Here is an 18593-nt window from a genome sequence, read left to right on the forward strand (position 1 = left end):
AGATTGCATGTTTATACCTTCTTGCTTGTGTCTTTTGATTCGCTTGCAGGAAAAGCCTTCTCAGCGAGGTCAATCAAGTTGTGCTTGGTTGATAACCAATGGAGCAATGGTGTAGCGGTTGCAGAGTTCAAATCTTGCTGATTTGAAGCCGGATCATCAACGTCGAGTTCTCCACCAATAGAATAAGTGAGTACTCCACCAATCCTTGTCCTCATCAAATTGGATGACTAATAATCTAGTTGAGCTACTCGGATCAGTGAGTATAATTGGTATCCGTTAAGGACGATTAGTTGTGATGAATCGTGATTAGTAAAACGACTTGATAACATTGCTTATGGCAAAACTAAAGTACTTTATATTTTCAAAGATGGGAGTCTATTACTAAATATTATAAATATATTTTATAATAGAAAAATTAGATATTAAAATATTCTCCTATGTTTAATTAGATTGGAGCCATGATAGTTGATGTTCTTTTTTACATTGGGAGTTTATCTTTCTATATCCTTGGTTTTAGAATAATAACTTCACTATCAAAACGTAGCGAAGCTAAGCAAACTCACAATATTTTCCATTCCAGCGGCGATGCCAGGCATCCAGGCCAACCCCGTTGCCCCCAAGTGAATGATGCCACAAGCCCCCTCGATGCTGAGACTGGTGATGAAAGCTCTTCAGAATCAGCAATGTGACTATTTCACAGATTGTCAAGTGCTGATGAACAGCCTAAAAGCCACACATCCATTGGATCGGAGAGGCCTGCTCATTGGCGTCTTAGACCTCTGATTGCAGAGATAATCTCCACAGCTGACACTCAGTCTTATAAGGTCAACAAGATTCCAAGACAACTCAACAAGTCTGCTCACAGCCTAGCAAAACATGCTCGTCAGTCTGTTCCTCACTCTGGCAATTGTATTGGTGCCATGGTGGTCAATGTACTTTTGTTTGCACAAACCAGAGTCAGTCACTCACTCTGGCAATTGTATGGTGCCATGGTGGTCAATGCCCTCCAAAACTCTCAACGGGGAAGTTCGTTTGTCCTACAATCTGTACACTACTACTATTAAGTAATAAAGCTTTGTGTTGTTATTAAAAAAAAGCCCAGTCGCCCCTCAACCTGCACGACGCAATCTGTGCCCAGCAAACATTCTCCCTCTCTATATCGGCCGGCCTCTTTCTCCCCAAGCGACACCCCCTCTGTCCACTTGCTTCTTCTAGCATCGTGGAATTGAATCGATGCAGATTGTGTTGGGATCATATCCAACAGGTTGATAGTAGTAGTAGTAGCAACGTTCTCATGATATCTACTGATGCTAGAGCAAATGCTGACAGTAAGTTTTAGGAATTTCCATTGAAAGATGGCAAATCTGAGAATTCAAATTTGAAGATTTCCAGCGGAAAATGTACTTACGAAAATAGCAAAAGTTAGTACCAAAACAAGTTATCCTACTCCTTCAGGACATCTATCATGGTCTTTTCACACACAAAGATAGACCAATCGGCCATGATCTAAATAGCAGGACTGTCAAACAGTAGGGTTCTTCATACAAGTGATTTTCTCTAGACAGCTGACACTTCAGAAAACACCTTAAATACACACTATCCTTAATATAAGAAATGGGCGAGGCTAATAGAAAAGTGGAAACTATTGACTAGGATAGGAGCAGACATTCAGACGCGGCTTCTCGAGGATTCAAGCAACCAAAGGAGTCCCCGCCGAAACTAGGGCCCCACACGCAGCCGCACATGACATCACAGGAAAACTCCACGAGGAAGCAATGCACCACAGGGCTCAAGCCGCGACGCACGCAGACGCTAGCTCCGGGCTGCGACGCCGCCGCGCGCGACCACCGGCCTCCCTCCATCTCTGACTAGCGCCCGCATGGCGATGTCCCGCGTCGCCGCCGCCGCGACCGGGCGGCACCGCCGGTGGGGGGCGGCCCTCGCGCCCGCGGCCAAGGACCCCATCCTCGGCGTCACCGAGGCCTTCCTCGCCGACCCTTCCCCGGACAAAGTGAACGTCGGCGTCGTACGTCTCTCCCTCTCCCTTCCCCTCACTTACCCTGCCGTCTCCTCTCCGCTTATCGCCGTCCGATCGATCACGAGCCATGACACCTCGACCTCCGCTTCCGCCGCAGGGCGCGTACCGGGACGACAACGGCCGGCCCGGTGGTGCTGGAGTGCGTGCGCGAGGCGGAAAGGCGCATCGCCGGGAGCACGAACATGTGAGATCACGTCATCCTTGCCCCGATTTTTCCTCTCTGCTTTCCCTTCAATGCGCTCGTGGGGTTACTCCCAACTCTTGGTCATGGGGAATCTGTCGGTGACTCGACGTGGACGCAAGCTCTGCATCATGCTTTGAGTGAGCAGCCCTGATCATGTCCATTTCCCTTTACTGTTGGCCATCACTGGATGTCTGGATCAGTTTTCTTTAACAATCACTCTATGGAGATGTGTCAACTTCGTCGTCTTAAAAATTGGGCAAGACGGCTTGCTCCTTGCTCCACTCAATTCTCATGGTCACTGTCTCATTTGACTGTATGTTTCGAGGGGAAAAGAAACACGGCCATTCAACACTTGAAATTGATAAGGACTTTCGAGTGTGGCATGTGGGGTGTAATAAAAACTATACCATGATATCTGATCATGGCAAAATGGACTGCAACGATGCGCCTATTCGATCGGCTATCTTATATATATGAGCACTTTGCTTAGTTTGATGATTTAGTTCACTTAATCTACTAAACAGGGATTCCAGCTCTGTTCTGCTTTTCCGCTGGTTAGTTTGTGGTGGTTGTTCTCATGGTAGAGAGGAATCTGTGAATGACTTGATTTGGACGCAAGATATATGCTGCGTTGGGGATGTGCAACTTTGTCGTGAGGAATCCATGAATTACCCTCGTTAATGAAAATTCGATTCGGAACTGTTTTACAGGCATTCATGAATTATGAGGAATAGTTCATGGATGCCTGTAAAACTTTGCAAAAAAAAAATTTGTATAATAAGTGAACTTGATTTTCGGCGGTCCACACAATTTTTTGGTCCCGTCCTGTGAGAAAGAAAAGATTTCCTCACTCCTGCATGTTCTAGGCGGTAGAGTTAAAAATGCACATAATTCTTCTAATCCAGCAACTAGGTGCATGTATCCAAGTTTCATATATGTCTATGTAAGAATGAGATCTTCTAATCAATTGGATGATGGGATTTTACAAAACAGGGAGTACCTACCAATGGGAGGAAGTGTGAAGGTGATTGATGAATCGCTGAAGCTGGCATATGGGGAGGATTCAGAGTTCATCAAGGACAAGAGAATTGCAGCAGTGCAGGCTCTTTCAGGGACTGGGGCATGTCGTCTCTTTGCAGATTTCCAGAAGCGTTTCTTGCCTGATACACAGATCTATATACCGACACCAACATGGGCCAAGTGAGTTGGAATATTACTAAATACACAACTTTCATTCATGATGTTGCACCCAAAAAAAAGAAGTTTATGCATACGCCCCATGAGCTATCCTTTTTTTTTCTGAAGTATATATAATTGTTTGCAGCGTGCTTTTTCAGAAAATGCTTCAAAGTTTCTGTATGTATCTGTTCTTCCAGTTTGCACCCCACAAAAATAACTGACCTCATGTACTTCCTCAGCCATCACAATATTTGGAGGGATGCGCATGTACCACAAAGGACATTTACCTATTACCATCAAGAGTCAAGAGGACTTGACTTTTCAGGCCTAATGGATGATATAAAGGTAACTCTGCCTGATTATCTCGCAAGACTGTCAGTTCATGAATATTTTTAATAAATTACTCATTTTAGGTTGATACATCTTCTGTATAGCCAAATGTCAATCCTTTTTTTATTCTATAAGAATTTTTGGCAATATTGACACAAATTCCATTTCTGTACTGGTCGGAACCACTTCTCGAATAAGTGGTCCTCTTTTCTCTACTGGTCGCAAATTTGTTTCCCAAATGTTAACGGACAATATTTTGATTTTGAATGTGCGGGGGCTCATCTCTAGAGCTCGCCAATTGGTTGTCAGAGAACTGGTGGCTCAGGAACGATTTACACTGGTAGCTCTTCAAGAAACGAAACTTGACACTTGCGATGACAGCTTAATTCTAGAGATGCTGGGGGTCGGTTTCTATTTTTTCCTCGTGCCGGCCACACACACCTGCGGAGGTATTCTGCTAGCTTGGCATAGAGATTTTTGGTCGGCCACAAACCCAATCTTCCATAGCTCGTCCCTAACAGCCAAGCTCCACTGCAACAACGCAGACGAGCAATGGTGGTTCACTTGCGTCTATGGGCCTCAAGGTGAAAACGATAAAATACAATTTTTAGAGCAGCTCAGGGACGTTAGGAGAGGGTGTTCAGGCCCTTGGTTGATTTGTGGAGACTTTAACCTCATCTATAGAGTGGAGGACAAAAACAATACCATCCTAAACCGTAGGATGATGGGTCGCTTCCGCAGGTTCATTGACGATGCCGAGCTCCAAGAACTACATCTCAATGGTCGTCGTTTCACATGGAGTAGTGAACGTGGCAACCCAACCCTCGAACGACTTGATCGCGCCCTTTCGACGGAGGACTGGCTGCTTACCTTCCCCAATCATGAGCTCAGTGCACTAGCTACTGAGTGCTCTGATCATGCACCTCTAAGGCTGTCGACAGTCACCACATTACACACTTTCAAGCGCTTCCACTTTGAAAACATCTGGCCCAAGTTCGAGGGCTTCATGCAGGTCGTTGAAGATGCTTGGGTCTGTCCATGGCCGGACGCAGATGCATTTAGGGTGCTTGACTACAAGCTGCGTAACACGGCAAAGGCATTACAAAGTTGGAGCGCCAAAAATGTGGGCTCTGTACGTCTGCAACTTGCCATTGCCAAAGAGCTAGTGCTGCGTTTTGATGTGGCACAGGAAAGCCGAGCTTTAGCTGCTCACGAGCTTCGCCTCAGAAAAAAAGCAAATGCAAATTGTCTAGAACTGGCTTCCATGCTGCGCACGATTATCCGGCAGCGCTCTCGTATCACAAATATTGCTGAAGGTGATGCTAATACCAAGTATTTTCACCTGCAAGCTTGTCACAGAAAGAGGAAGAGCCACATTGACAAAATAAATATTGGAGATGCCGTTCTCATTCAAGAAGAAGAGAAAGCCGAAGCATTTCTCAGACATTTCGACGATCTCCTTGGCATATCCTCTCCACGCCCTCTGAAGCTAGACCTTGAGGAATTGGCATACCGAAACTTGATCTCCAAGGGCTCGATTTCTGCTTCACCGAAGAAGAAATATGGAAAGCTATTCAGGAAATTCACCCGGACAAGGCATCCGGCCCTGATGGATTTACAGGAGCCTTTTTTCGTGCAGCGTGGCCCATCATTAAGCATGATATAATCAGGGCTTTCCAAGCCCTCTGGTCGCTTGATGGCAGAAGCTTATACCTAGTAAATCAGGCGTACATGATCTTGCTTAGAAAAAAGAAAGATGCTTTGCTTTTGGGGGACTTCCGGCCTATTAGTCTGATACATAGTTTTGCTAAACTCTTTACTAAAGTGCTAGCCTGTCGCATTGCTCCGCACATGAACTCCCTGGTACGCACTAATCAGAGTGCCTTCATTACTGGTCGCCTTATACACGAGAATTTTAAAGCAGTTCAGCTAACTGCCAAGCTGCTACGTCGCAAGAAGATCCCAAGTGCTTTATACAAAATTGATATCGCCAAAGCGTTCGACTCTCTTGATTGGACCTTTCTTCTGGAAGTGCTAAAGCACATGGGATTCTCAAGAAGGTGGCTGAATTGGATTTCATTAATCCTTTCCACTGCTAGCACAAAAATTATTCTCAATGGTTCGCCAGGAGATCCTCTTTCCCCGTTTTTGTTTGTGCTAGCAATGGAGGCATTGAATGCCCTGATCAAAAAAGCAGAAGCAAAAGGGATGCTGGAACCTTTGGGAAGGGATGCTGGAACCTTTGGGAGACAGGTGCATTCAGGAGAGGATTTTTCTTTATGATGATGTGATCTTATTCACTTTCCCAAATCAACAAAACTTGGTCGCCACTCAGAACATCCTAGAGATATTTGCTCTTGCTTCTGGACTGAGTATAAACCAAAATAAATGTGCAATTACACCAATTTGTTGCACGCTGAATGAAACTGCTATCCTTATGCAATACCTCCATGGTAATCTACAGGCATTCCCCATAAACTATTTGGGCATCCCGCTGTCAGTGAGGAAACTGAAGAAGTCAGAGTTGCGGCCTCTTGTCGACAAGGTTGTCACTGGTTTGCCATGTTGGAAGGCAGGGTTACTGACTAAGGCAGGTCGAACAATACTAGTCAAGGTTAAACTGTCTACCATTCCTGTGCACACAACACTAGCCATTTCCATTCCCCCATGGGTGATTCACTGCATCGACAAACGTCGTCGTTCTTTTTTATGGAAAGGTTCAGATTCAGTTTCAGGAGGGCATTGCTTATTGGCTTGGCCAAAAGTTTGCAGGCCGGCGGCCGGCTGATCTGGGGGGGCTACCTGACCTCACCTTGCAAGGATATGCGCTCAGAATGCGCTGGCTCTGGCTGAAGCTCACTAACCCGAGCAGACCTTGGTCGTGTTTGCCTGTGAATTCCGAAAGTCCGGTCGACACCCTTTTTCTGCTTCCGTAACCGTGGAAATTGGAAACGGCGGACGCTCATTCTTTTGGACAGACAAATGGATTGATGGTCGCTCAATTGCTGATTTGGCCCCGGCCCTCCTGAATGCAGTGCGGCCACACGCCCGTAAGATAAGAACCGTGGCACAAGGACTACAGAATAATGGTTGGGCACGGGATATAACAGGTGCTCTCATAGTCCAGGTGATCATTGACTATCTGCTAATCTAGGATATCATCCGAGAACGCAACTTTGCCCAAGTCTTGAACGCAGATACAGAAGACATGTTCAGCTGGAAATGCATAGCAGATGGGCACCTATAGAGCTTTCTTCATTGGACAACACGCGGTGCCGGGGGCAAAAATGCTCACTAAAGCAAGAGCGCCGGGTCGCTGTAAGTTCTTCATTTGGCTCGCTATGCACCATCGCTGCTGGACCGGAGCTAGACGGAAGAGGACAACCTCCAGGACGAAGACAACTGCACCTTCTGTGATTAACACTCAAAGACAATTTCTTACCTCTTATCTACATGCGTATTGGCCAGAGAAGTCTGGTTTACAGTACTAAGGCGCTGCAACTTACAAAGACTCACTCCTACCGGCGCACTTCAAGATTTCTTTGACAGGTGGCTCTCATCACGAAAACAAATTAGAAAGGAGGGGAGGAAAGCTTTTGACTCGCTGCTAATACTGGTAGCCTGGTCGATTTGGAAGGAACGTAACCAGCACGTCTTCCAAAAGGTGAAGCTGACACCTCACCAGTATAGAAACGACCTTTCGTATTTGTCATTTATCCCGGCTGTTTTTAGGCCCGGGACTAATAAAAGCATTAGTTCCGGGTCCAATGTCTAGGAGCCCGGGGGATCTTCAGTCCTGGGTGGTAAAGAGTCACCTTTTAGTCCCGTCTGGAGGCTCCAACCAGGATTAAAAGGTTCTTCACGGGTCAGTTTAAAAGGAAAACATCCCATCTAAAATCACATCTGCTATGTAGATAGGGTGGTAAGGATAGTATACGCGAGGCAGGAGGTCTTGGATTCGATTCCTATGGGCTGCAGTATAGGATCGAGATGGCGGACTAGAGGGGGGTGAATAGTCCTTTCTAAAACTAATTGCGTCGGCTAACCGAAACTTATGCGGAATTGAAACTATTCGCTTAGCCAAGACTTCACCCCTCTAACTATGACTCTAAGGCACTTCCAAAAAGATCCTACACAAAGCAAATGGAGTGCCAAGCTAGTAAGAGCTCTCCTAACAATTCTAATGCCAAGCCACACAAGTCTAAGCACTAGTACTTCACAAATAAGGGGAGCTCCTACACAATTCTAATGGGCAATAGCACAAAGGCAAACCCAAGCTCACTAGATGCTCAAGGACAAGGATACACAATACAAACTCAAGAGCTCAACTTGCTTAGCTACACAATCTAAGCAAGAGCAACTAATTAAACTATACAACCTAACTAGTTACACTAAACTAGTTACACTATGATCTCTACTTCTAGCTACACAAGCAAGAAGATGATTAGCAAGCTACACAAACTAGCTAAACACTAGAGAGCAACTATACAAGCACAAGATATATATGAATGTAAATACAAGGCTTGTGATTTGGAGAATGCAAACCACCGAGAAGAGTAGACAAGATTGACACGGTGATTTTTATCCCGAGGTTCACTTGGTTGCCACCAAGCTAATCCCCGTTGAGACAAACTCCAAGGTTGCCGCCGATTCTCTTGCTAGTGGTGACTCTCAAGTCACACTCTCCCACGTGGAGTGCTCACACCGAGCTCTAGCACAAGATCCGGACGAACCACTTGTTGCTCTTCACGTCTCGCTCAACTAGAGTTGCTCTTCGCGGCTCCCGCGGGGTGAGCACAATACCCCTCACAATCTCTTCTCCGGAGCACCACACAATCTTCTTGCGAGTTTCAACGGAGCCTCTTCCCACCAAGCCGTCTAGGAGGTGGCAACCTCCAAGAGTAACAAGCACACTGGCTTGCAACACGATCACCTAGTGCCACTCGATGCAATCTCTCAAAGCAATCGCACTAGAATCGCTCTCTCACTCAATCGGATGATCACTATCAAGTTAGAGTGAGTAGAGGGCTCTCAAACACTCTCACACATGGACACCAAGTCCCCAAGGTGCTCAGCACCCTCAAATGGCCGGCCACACCCTCTATTTATAGAAGGAGGCCCCAAACTAGCCGTTACACTCAAATCCCGAGAAAATAGAGATTTCGCGGACTGTCCGCCTCACAGAAACCGGACCGTCCGCCATTTAAAACCAACGGCTAGAACTACAATTATTATATGTCAGAGTCGACCGTTAGAGCCCCGGGTGGACTGTCCGCGGTTCAAAACTTCGGACCAACCGATTTGCAAACGTCTCTGACTAAATCTGGAAGTGACCGGCGGACTGTCCGCACCCCATGGGCGGACTGTCCGCACCCCATGGGCGGACTGTCCGCGGATCAAAAAGTGAGCACACACAGAAATCGTAGTGTTTCTGTCCTAGAATTTTCAGTAGGAGGCGGACCGTCCGCACCCAAGGACCGGACGGTCCGCAGTTCATTTTGGACCACCAACAGAGCAAAAAACGGCTCTGTTAGAGCTCATCCGGGATAACGGTGGACCGTCCGCCCCCCATGGGCGGACCATCCGCAGATCTATTTCTAGCAGAAATGTACCTCGGTAAAACGGTCGTAACTCTTAGCTCCGATGTCCAAATTAGGTGATCTTGGACTCTATGGAAAGCTAATTCAGAGAGCTACACAACCCAACTGAATACTTGGTCCAAAACACAATGGATCAAAGCAGTATTCCACTCCAAGAGACAACCTAATTTCCGGAGAAAATCGAAAAACCTTTCTTACTTCCCAAAGTTGATCAACATCAACTCCAACTCTTTCTCCTTTGCAAATGTGCCAACACCACCACGTGAACAACACCATGTGCATGTGTGTTAGCATTTCACAATCATTTTCAAAGGATTTTCACTTGATCTCACCACGCCACTCGATCCTAGCAACATCGCAATGTTAGATCGCTCAAGTGGCACTAGATGACCGATATGCAAACAAGTTTGCCCCTCTTGATAGTACGGCCATCTATCCTAAATCCGGTCATGCACTTCTCTACACAACCTTTGACCGGTGAAATGAAATGCCCTACAAGTCATACCTTTGCCTTACGCATTTCATTTCATTTTCCCAAATGTTGATGCCACACAAGCACCAAATTCCATCAAGCCTTTTGATCATCTTCATAAGTCAACACTTGGCTTGATCTTACTTGAATGATATGATCCACTCCATATCATCACATGACCTCTTTAGTCCATCGATCTTGACCTTGCTTGCTCTTCACTGTTGCCTCGGTCCATCGGCGCCAAATCTTGCCCAAGCTTCACCGCCTCGCGGTCCCTCACTTCAAAGCCTTGACTTGCCCTTCTCCATTGCAACCGGTCCATCAAGCCAAGCCTTGTCTTGATCTTCTCCATTTTGGTCACATAACTCTATGTTATGTCTCATATGCAATGAGCTCTTCGATCACACTATATGAGCATAGCATCAACCCTTAGCCATTTCTCCTCCATGGCACATGTTGCTCATACTAGTGTCTTTGTGTGGACTAATCTCCTGTGTATCTCAACATAAATACTTATTAGTCCACCTAAGTTGTCACTCAATTACCAAAACCAAACAAGAGCCTTTCACGCAGGAGTTGGTTGTGCTCGCTAATTAATTTTTTGGGCATTGCAGACCTTTTAGTCCCGATTTCTACAACCAGCACTAAAGGCCGGGGACCTTTAGTCCTGGATTCGTTGTCCCGGTTGGAAAACCGGGACTTAAGTAGCTTCCCAACCAGGACCAATGAAGGTTTCTGTGCTAGTGCGTACTGAACTGGCAGATCTAATTTTGGACAAGGAAAAATTGTGGTGCTATGCTGGTTTGAAACACCTTCTTCAGCTATTTTCTTGGCTGGCGCACAATGCCGCTGGCTCAGGAGGGGTACCTGCGCCAGGTTGCGAATTAGTTCATATGTAATAGTTACCAATTTATTTTTGCTTTGCTGTGATCTCTATCGAGATCACGTGACGTTGTAACACTACTGTTTCTCCCATCCTCTTAATGAAAAATCACGCTCAGACGTGGTCACTAAAAAAAAATTCCATTTCTATACTTTATTTTCTTAAAACTAATGTCTTGTTGACAGTTTGCCTTGGACTAATTTCAATTTGTGTTCTTCTTTGGAATCCCAGAATGCTCCAGATGGTTCATTCTTTTGGCTTCATGCTTGTGCTCATAATCCCACTGGTGTTGATCCATCGGAGGAACAGTGGAGAGAGATATCTTATCAGTTCAAGGTACAGAAAGGGTAAAACTGTAAAAGGGACCATGATTTTCCCCTGTAATTGCATTTGCTAAGGTCAGTTCCTATACTTTCAGGTGAAGAAACATTTTCCATTTTTTGACATGGCATATCAAGGATTCGCCAGCGGTGACCCAGAAAGAGACGCGAAGGCAATTCGCATATTTCTTGAAGATGGACACCAAATTGGTTGCGCTCAGTCATATGCCAAAAACATGCATGGGACTTTACGAACAAAGAGTAGGATGCCTTAGGTACTCATTTTCTCGTGTTAGCTTTCCTTTTACATCTGTCCTACTGTTTTTTTCCTCTTCTACATTCTTCACTCTTAAGCTACTTGTCGGTCTATAAATTTTGTGCTGTGCTTGGAGATCAAGCTGTTCCTTATATCGTCAGTTCGTCACTGCATTGATAATGCCACATATGTACCTTTCTTTTGGTTAGAACTTTGTACTACTCTCAAGTTACACTGCTCTAAGTAGAGTGTAAGGATTAAGTGCGCTCTTGAGTGGAATAGGATTTATTCTTGAAAATCCAATATTAGTTGCTGGATCTCGAAGACATCACTGAAGTTATATAGACATTTTCTCGATGCCTTTGATTGAAATGTATTTATGACAATAAGTAATCTCTTGATAGCTATTGAGGGTCCTGAACATTTCTTGATTTAACCATTGGGGCATTTCTGCAGTATTCTACGTGACGATGAGATGTAAGCAGTTGTCGTGAAGAGTCAATTGCAACAAATTGCCAGACCTATGTACAGCAACCCGCCACTTCATGGTGCACTAATTGTTTCCACTATCGTGTCTGATCCAGAATTAAAAAATTTATAGTTTAAAGTATTAGAGTATATTAAAAATATTTCTATATTAAGTAGATTAGAATTATATCAATATCCTACCATATCTGTCTGTAGGAGAGACTCCTAACCCTCCATATACCATATATATATATATATATAGCGGTCTAGACCTCAATGTAATACAATCCATTATTCCATTCATTCTATTATTGTATATGGTATACGAGTTCTTATTTTGTTTCCTCGGCGACGAACCCTGACCGCCGCTTCGCTTCCGCACCTCGCGCCCCCGGGAAGATCGATCTTCACCGGGGGCAGCGTCCTGTTTCCCGCGGCAGATTCTCGCTCCGCTGCACTCGTCGTCGTTGTCGTCTTGCAACAACAAATCGTAAAAATCGTGCAGAGGATGCCTTCGCTCGGCTTGGATCAATGGATGCGGTGCCGCGCAGGCTACGTGTCGCACGCCTCAGATTCCTGTTCGTGCGGGCCTGTCTGACGCAGATGACCATGGCCGACTGCCGATAGGGCCGCCCGGCCCTAGGCATTGCGTCCGCCGATACTGCCGGTGCTCCCGTGGTTTGGTTCCCCTCCTGCTCTCCCCCTCAGATTTTTGATGTCCGTACTGTTGACGCGGACGTGAAAAGATGAGGAGACCAGAGTTGGGGGCTCAAGGCTATGTGCACCCTGTTGGTCTACACGGATTCGTTGCTGCTGTGTTTTTTTTTTCTCCCGATCATGGATTGGGATTGTGTCGCCCACCGCCCGTCGACTCTGCACGCTTCTTCGACATCGTCTTCGGCTCCTCTTCATCGACACGCGTGTGACCCGGCCTGGCGTGCCGTCAGGCTATCTTCGTCCACGCGATCTCCACGCCGGTCATTCCCGACATTGCTGCCACTACTTCGATCTGTGCGGCATCGTCTTCCGTTGTCTCGCGCGTGCACCCTCAGTCTGAATCAGCCGATCTGTGCATCACCGCGGCACGTGCGGATTCGGGATGGTTCTCGTAAGTACGCATGCACCTCCACCGACACGGGGGTTGCGACTGCATCGCCTTCTTGGCCAGCAGCACCGCCCTCCGTGATCCTTCTCGCCGCTGCATGTAAATCGCCGTCGACTACATCCTCGATCACGTCCATATCATCTTCCTCGACAACATCTGTAACCGCGTCCATGACTACGTCATTGTGCGCATCGTGCACATGGTCTTCGTCAAGCTAATCGAACGTTGCGCCATCTTCTTCGAGCACCCCCACCACTATCCACAGATCGTCCAGCCCTGCCGAAGACCGTCTGCCTCCCCTCTCCGACTCTTCATCTACTCCGACAAGCATGCTGCATCGACATTTGCTGCCCCGGCACTCCTCTGCGCCTGCGACCGCCGTGGAGGCTTTCTCTGCTAGTCCCTCAGACAATAGCGTGTCTGGTTGTGCCCTCTACCTTGCAGGTCCGATATTGGCAACATAGTGCGTGCCTTCATCCTCAACGCGTTCTCGGGCCTAGCAAACCCAGCACACGCGTCGCCACGACAGCCTCCCCGGCGTCCTAAATTTTTTGATAATTATGAAAAGTGGTGGGAATAATGATGGACAACTTAACTATTCCCTAGGGTATGGCTGGTCGCATAATTGGAATGCGAAAAGCACTAAAAGAGAACCTTGAAAGGTTGGCTTCGCCATTGTCATGGGAACATATTACTAATCAGGTAAATGCCTGGTAAAACCTTTCTGAACACTCCTTTCATTACTGAATGGATTACATATATCATTCAACCTGGTGTAATAACCAGCACTCATGTACGAAAAACAATACACTCATTTATGTACATAAAACTATATTATGCTCATTCAAAATCATCATTAGTTTATTTATTGTCCTTGGGGTGGTGTGCCCTTGATTAGTTCGTGGTCGTAGCCATAAATGTTTTTGAATAGGCATCATCTAAAAATCATATAGAATAATATGTTTCAGAGGTAAAATAGGAGCTATAACAAAGGTTTATGAGAATGTAATGAATATAATTTAAGTGGGTCTGTGGGATTCAACTGTCCAACTGGTACATACTAGTAGACTATAATTTGGGTAATTGGACATGTAAATCCATATAATAAAAGGGTTGCCATTTATTTATTGGAGCTCTGAGAGCTTACATACCCACATCATTGGAAAGACAATCAGTATAGATATACATAATTTTGTGCTCAAGATATTATAAATTAATTTTGTTTCTTTTGTTTTAAGCTATGTATGTGATATTATCTGATTCAATCATGGTTCCGTGGCAGTTTTAGCATTCAACTTTGTTGTACATTTCTCGTCACACATGATATAAAAATGCTCTTCCTCTTTTTAGTTCATGGATAGATTGGAATGTTCTGCTACAGTGGTATGACGCCTGAACAAGTTGATCGGTTAACAAATGAATTCCATATCTACATGACTCGCAACGGGAGGATAAGGTAGCAAGAACATTTGACATGGTTTGTTACTCTGATTTGTTAATACATTTTTCTGGAAAGCTGAATAACTTTGACCTAAATTTGTTATGTTTTCTTTCTGTAGTATGGCTGGTGTAACTACAGGGAACGTCGCCTATTTGGCAAATGCTATTCATGAGGTTACCAAGCCAAACTGAGGATTCTTCTACATACCTTTCATGATAGGAAAAAGAATTGGGTCTCCCTGATTGACTTTTTGGTTTTTTTTGGTAACTGACGCGAAATAGTCCAATAAAGAAACAAGTTTGGTCTTGGATATGTTGGCGTCCAATTTTTGGTTTATTTGGTGGATCCAGAAAGGAATTACTTGAATTTTTGAGAAACACATGCTGATCTTGGGTATTGCAGTTGCATCAAATATTCTGAACTTGACAGTTGTTTGCGAAATCTGAATAAAGTGAATCCGTAGGAACTTTCAGACAAGCACACAAGAGAGATCTGCAGAACTGAAAGGCACCTCCATTTTTGCCCTGCTCATGCTTCTGTTAATGGCTATTTCCGAATCATTGTTATGTGAGTTTCCATAATCAACTAGATCTTCCTGTAGAATTTTAATTACAAGTACTTCCACTACTACAATAAAGCTCTACGCAAGCGGTCCGGTTAGCCTCTACACAAGCGCTTTCAGGAACCGCTTGAGACGCTCCGCTTGTGATGTAAAACAACATCTCAGGCGGTCGATCAAAAACCGCTTGAGATAGACACATATCACAGGCGGTTTTTACCAAACAAACCGCTTGTGATAGGCCAACATCACAGGCGGTTTCTTCCAAACAAACCGCTTGTGATAGGCCAACATCACAGGCGGTTTGTTCTAAATGGACTGCTTGTGAGAAACAAACACTGAGCTTGTGTTTCAGAGACATCACAGGCGGGTTGAAAGAAAAACCGCTTGTGGTATGAACATATCACAGGCTGTTTATAATCCAATCCGCTTGTGATAGGAACATATCACAAGCGGTTTTGAGCCGAGCCGCTTGTGATAAATTCATATCACAGGCTGTTTGTAAGCCAATCCGCTTGTGATAGGAACATATCACAAGCGGTTTTAAGCCCAGCCGCTTGTGATAAATACATATCACAAGCGGTTTGCAAGCCCAGACGCTTGTGATCTAACACATCACAAGCGGTTTAATATGTCCAGATTCATATCCAAATTCAATTTGCATTCATAAATCATATCCAGATTCATACAGCAAATAGATATACAGATTCATACAAATCACAGATCACATTCACAGAACGACAACAGTAGTATTATCACCAAACCATAATTTACAACAGCTCAAGTTCAAGTCCATACATCAACATTGAAGAACAGCCCACACATGACATAAGCTAAACAAATTCAAGGTCTAAACACTGTGAGCTAGATTGTACAATTCTGGGAGATCAGACAACTTTCCCTTTTCATTGAAGAGTAGTCCATTTGGGGGAAGAACTTCACGGTGCAAAAAGGAAAGCAAGTCTCTTACAACCTTAGCCACGCCGACAGTAGCCATATCTCTTCCTTGCGATTCATCCTTGATGTTGGATTTAGAAACCTGGAATGAAAGCAAAAGGTGCTTTGTAATAGTAATGTCATGGGCTGCAATAAAAAAAAATTGAAACATAGACAATGATAGGGAACTTACATCCTCACAGTTGACACGACTCCATTCACATACATAATAACCGCACAGGACAGTACCAGGAGGTTGTTTCTGACTGGTTGAACATAGTGATATTGACAAATTAGGCTTGTCCTCTGGATGCTCGCCGCCAAGATCTTTGTAATAAAAATGGTATGCGCTGCATATAAGAATACCATTGTGAGATTAAGACAATACATTTGCTAAGTTGTAAGTACAAGTGTAAAATAGTCATACTTCTCTAAAATCCTCAAGAAGTCATTATATGCATCCTTTTCCATTCTCAGCGAGTCGAAGACCATGGCTGTACCACTCTTTGGAAAGATCTTGATACAAATGTAGTGGTCACTACATATACATATACGAAAACACATGTTAAGATCACGATTGCCATAATTTGTAGTTCAAAACCATGTGGAGAACTTACTTAAAGTGGTGCGGAGCTATTATTAACTCCTTGCCATGTTGTACATGATTGTACATGGCTCGCCCGATGTATGCTGCCATTAGCCTCTTTTTTTTTCTTTGATTCTTTTTGACTGCTCTCTCAAATTCATCATCATCAAGGTCTTTGTATTCTTCTCCATGTCTCCGAACAACTTCTTTGTAGCGAGCTTGGGATATCATCAATGGATCAAGAAACCCTGTCTGAAGTTGTTTCTTCTTACCATCTATGTACTGCATCCTACATGTAAGAAGCAATAATTGTTAGAATCTGTGCTGTACAAAACTAACAGACATTAAAGTTTAGAGGTACTTACAAGCAAAAGAGGGTTAAGTAGTTGGTTTCCATCCTTTTTCGATGGTACAACGACCACAGATCGTCAAAGAATAAATACCGCACAGCATCTACATTATCTTTGCTCCAAAATGCATCATCTGGCACAACATATGAGAAGCCCTCGAGTTTGTGTTTGTTGCTAGCCACCATGTACCACTCATGCATTGTAATCTCTACAGCCGACAACTTAGAAAGTTGCACCGTTGTCAAGAACGGCCTCCCATTCACAAATTTAGGAGGAACATCCTCCTTCTTGTATATCGGGATATCGACTTTAAGACGTAATGAATCTCGAGTATGAATCATTCCATCTTCTTCCCATACCTCGAGCTTGTCTTTTAATTGGGACCGTGTGCGTACTCCACAAGATGCTGATTCTGCTTTTGACTGATCTGTCATAACTCTCTTCAACCTTTCCAAGTAGCGTGTCACAACTTCTGCCGGTTTCTTGACATTGTCAGTGGCTATTTGTTGATGAATTTTCTTTGAAGTACTTGGCCCTGCAACATTGGTGTCAACCTTTGCTTCCTTTCTAATGTCAGCATCAACATTCTGAGGAACAATTCTGTCCACATCCCCCTCCTCAACTGCCTTCTTCAGAGGTGATATGACTGTTTCACTAGTTTTGTGGGAGGCCGGTGCTATACTTTCCTGCACCATGGGGATTGAACTATCTTTCTGTTGCATGGGTGTTGAAGTTGGTGTTGGTGACTTATGACGCGATAGGGGGCTTGAGATCAGCTCATCACCCAACTTAATGTCGCGTCGATGCCAAAGGACCAACTTATTCACTGCTTGCTGCAAAGTCATGATCCCCTCAACTGGATAGTCTATCTCCCAATCTTCACAACCACTGTCTGTGATCTCTAGAACTTGGACCACAGCATAGAATGGGGGAACAGGACTATCATTGCAGCAAAGCAGTCCTGGTTTTACCACACCAATAGCAGCCTGTTTTGTTTTTGTCCCAGATCGATTGATTGGAATATGAAGACGGCAAGGCGTGTCCTCAACAATGAAGTCTACAGGGAACTTGGTGCCCGATCCCAAGCTTTGCACAGATCCTACACTGCTAGGGACTAGAGGTGGACTCATGGGGCCTGGATGCTGTTCACTCGGTACACATCCTGTTTCCTTCATTCTCTTCATTGCTTCATTAATAGCCTTCTGTACCCTTTCATCAATAGCCTCTTCAAGGGTCCTTTTCGCCTTCTCATGTTTCCTGTATGACGCTGCATACTCTGGAAATGCCTCTCTCCAGGAAATCTTAGAAGAGATTCCCCGAGCCCGTCCAGTGTGTTCAGGAGTGCCAAGAGCTGCAGTTAGTATGTCATTCTCCCTCCGAGGCTTAAACTCGCCCTTCTTTCTCTTTTCTGCATATTCTTGAACTTTTTCTGCAACTTCACCAACCAATTCTGGATGCAACAGTTTGCCCTCATTAGTCAAACCTGCACGAGCTAAGATCCAACGAAGAGCTCGCTCATCGATATCTTTTAATAATGGGTCCAAAGTGCCATTGGCCATAGCTTCCTCAATTATCCTGTTCCACTCCATTGCTTTAGGGAGATATCCGGTTGACCCGAGGCGATGGGGGTGTTTGTTCTTCTTTGCTCTCTGAGAATTAGTTTCGCTCAGCTCTTTGGCCTTTGGTTCGGTCTTCTGACGAACAAATTCCTCCCACTGAGCTTGTGTGATTTTCCCCATTTTCTTCGGCGGAGGAACCCTGTTCTTCTTAACAAAATCCCTATTCATCTCAACCTTCCACCCACGAAACCTCCTGGCCATAGCAGAGAGCATCGACTTCCTTACTGCATCCTCCGTGCCTTTCGGGACCCTGAATGACTCTGACAT

The 18593-nt window shown here is 44.9% G+C and overlaps 1 pseudogene; it reads left to right on the forward strand.

The window, feature by feature from the left end:
- Window positions 1-1800: 1800 nt before the first annotated feature.
- On the forward strand, window positions 1801-14467 carry LOC112888569 (annotated as a pseudogene).
- Window positions 14468-18593: the final 4126 nt, after the last annotated feature.

Source organism: Panicum hallii, chromosome 4 (genome assembly GCF_002211085.1).
Source record: "Panicum hallii strain FIL2 chromosome 4, PHallii_v3.1, whole genome shotgun sequence".
Taxonomy (NCBI): Eukaryota; Viridiplantae; Streptophyta; class Magnoliopsida; order Poales; family Poaceae; genus Panicum; species Panicum hallii.